The sequence below is a fragment of the Microtus ochrogaster genome, unplaced genomic scaffold, assembly GCF_000317375.1.
Source record: "Microtus ochrogaster isolate Prairie Vole_2 unplaced genomic scaffold, MicOch1.0 UNK114, whole genome shotgun sequence".
NCBI lineage: Eukaryota > Metazoa > Chordata > Mammalia > Rodentia > Cricetidae > Microtus > Microtus ochrogaster.
In genome coordinates this window covers 64,454-67,465 of record NW_004949212.1, presented here as the reverse complement: position 1 = coordinate 67,465, position 3,012 = coordinate 64,454, and positions in this window count along the sequence as shown.

The window sequence follows — 3,012 nt, the reverse complement described above, 5'->3', positions numbered from 1 at the left end:
TCTTCTGGCCTGTGTGGAAAACAGTACACAACACACACACACACACACACACACACACACGTACACATAAATAGAAATAAAAAGTCTTAAAAGTAAAGAATGAGTGATGGATCTGGAATGGGGCCATGAGATCTGAACTGTTATTATAACTTCTTCTGAACAACCCTGTTACTCTGTGTGGATTTTGAGACTTTTTACTAACTATATGTATAGTTACACTTCCAGATCGGTTTTGGATGAAACTAATGGTGGTGGCTCAGGCTTTAACCAAGAAGGTGCTCAGGGAAAGTATGAGATTTTTCAAGTCTTTGCATGGGCTTCTCAAAGGAGACTCAAAATTAAGCATTTCAGTCATTGTCACCTCTACAATCTTAGGAACTTTAAATCTATATCCCAAAGGCCTGTTAAAAAAACATTAACTCGCACCCAGCATGGTGGCACACGACTTTAGTCTCAGTACATTAGGGGCAGGGGCAGGTGGATCTCTGTGAGTTTGAGATCAGCCTAGTCTACAAGGGCGAGATCCATGACAGCTGGGCTGTTACATAGAGAATCTCTGTCTTTGTGTGGTTTGGGTATCAGGGTGACAGTAGCCTCATAAAAAGAATGTGGCAATGTTCCTTCTGTTTCTATTATGTGGAACACTTTGAGGAGTATAGGTGTTAGCTCTTCGAAGTTCTGGTAGAATTCTTCACTAAAACCATCCAGCACTGTGCTCTTTTGGTTTGGAGGATTTCAAATAACAGCCTTTTTCCTTGCAGTATAGGTTTGTTTAAACTGCTCATCTGGTCTTGATTTAATTTTGGTATATGGTATCTATCTAAAAAAAAATGCCCATTTCTTTCACATTTTCCAGTTTTGTGTACTACAGGATTTGTAGTATGACCTAGTGATTCTCTGAATTTCCTCAATGTCTGTTGTTATGTCCACCCTTTCATTTCTGATTTTGTTAAATGGATGTTCTCTCTCTGCGTTTTGATTAGTTTGGATGATGGTTTGTCTATCTTGTTGATTTTCTCAAAGAACCATCTCTTTGATTAATTAATTCTTTTATTATTTTCTTTGTTTCTATTTTGTTGATTCCAGGCCTCAATTTGATTATTTCCTGTTTTCTACTCCTCCTGGGTGAATCTGCTTCTTTTTTTCTAGAGGTTTTAGGTGTGTTGTTAAGTCACTAGTGTGAGCTTTTTCCATTTTCTTTATGTGGGCACTTAGTGCTTTGAATTTTCCTCTTAGCACTGTTGTCATGGTGTCTCTTAGGTTTGGATATGTTGTGCCTTCATTTTCCTTGATTCAAGGAAGCCTTTAATTTCTTTCTTTATTTCTTCCTTGACCCAGGGTTGGTTCAGTAGTTCACTGTTCAATTTTCATGAGTTTGTAGGCTTTGTGGGAGTAGAATTGCTGTTAAATTCTAACTTTAATCTATGGTGATCCAATAGGACACTGAGGGTTACTCCAATTTTTATATCTGTGGATGTTTGCTTTGTTACGGAGTATGTGGTCAATTTCAGAGATGGTTCCATGAGACCCTGAGAAGAAGGTATATTCTTTTGTGTTTGAGTGGAATGTTCTATAGATGTCTGATAAGTCCATTTGATTTATGACATCTGTTATTTCTCATATTTCTCTGTTATGATTCTGTCTACTTGACATTTCTACTGGCAAAAGTGGAGTGTTGAAGTCTTCTGCTATTAGTGTGTGGAGTTTGATGTGCGATATAAGTTTTAAGAATGTTTCTTTTACATATGCGTGTGCTCTTACATTAGGGGAATAGATGTTCATGATTGTGACTGCATCTTGATTAATTCTTCCTGTTATGAGTATAAAGTGTCCTTCTCCATCTCTCCTGACTGATTTTAGTTTGAAATCAATTTTGTTAGACATTAGGATATCTACACCTTCTTATTTCTTAGGTCCATTTGATTGGAAAACCTTTTCCCAGATCTTTCCCCTGAGGTAGTGTCTGACTTTGAGGTTGAGATGCATTTCTTATATACAGTAGAAGGCTGGATCCTGTTATCATATCCATTCTCTTAGCTTGTGTCTTTTTTTTTTGTCTTTTTATAGGTGAATTGAGTCCACTGATATTAAGCAATCTGAATGACCAGTGGTTGTTAACTCCAGTCATTTTTCTATAGTAGTGTTTGTGTGTTTCCCTTCTTTGTGTTATGCTGGTGAGGGGTTATCAGATGCCGGTGGTTTTGTGGGTGCAGTTAGATTCCTTGGGTTGGGATTTCTCTTCTAGTACTTTCTATAAGGCTGGGTTCATGGATATGTATTGTTTAAATCTTTTTGTCCTGGAATATCTTGTTTTCTCCATTGATGGTGAATGAAAGCTTTGCTGCTTATAGTGGTCTGGCTTGCATCCATGGTCTCTTAGTGTCTGTAGCACATCTATACAGGACCATCTGGATTTCAAGATTGCCATTGAGAAGTTGGGTTAACAAATAAAGGTTTACTTTTATATGTTACTTGACGTTTTTCCTTTGCAGCAGAACAACTTCTTTATTAACCAATGAAAATAAATCATAATCATAGCATACAGAGGGAAATCCCACAACATGCCTCTCTCTCCTAAGTACTGGGATTAAAGGTAACTGTCACTACACCTGACTCCCCAGATAACTTAATGTATACAAATCTATTATTTTCAGAAACTTTCATAGAATGTCTTTTTTTTTTGTTAAATACATTTTTGGGGAATTCAAGTAACTTCTTGAGAACAGCTAGAATTCTGTCTAGTCTTGCACTCTGGGAAGAACACACTTCATGTCCTGAACATTCCTCAATAATCCTATCACATGAACCTTCTAAGTTTTATGTGGTCAGTTAAGGTCTTTGTTTAATATTTAATAAGATTATGACAGTGAGGCAGTTCTTGGTAAACATCAGGTATGCCATCCTTGGCATGAAAGCCACTGCCTTAGTAGGTTGCTGTCCGGCAGCTGTGTTAACAGAAAATAGAACCCATTCAAGATATGTCACCGTTTTTGATAGGTATGAGGACTGTTC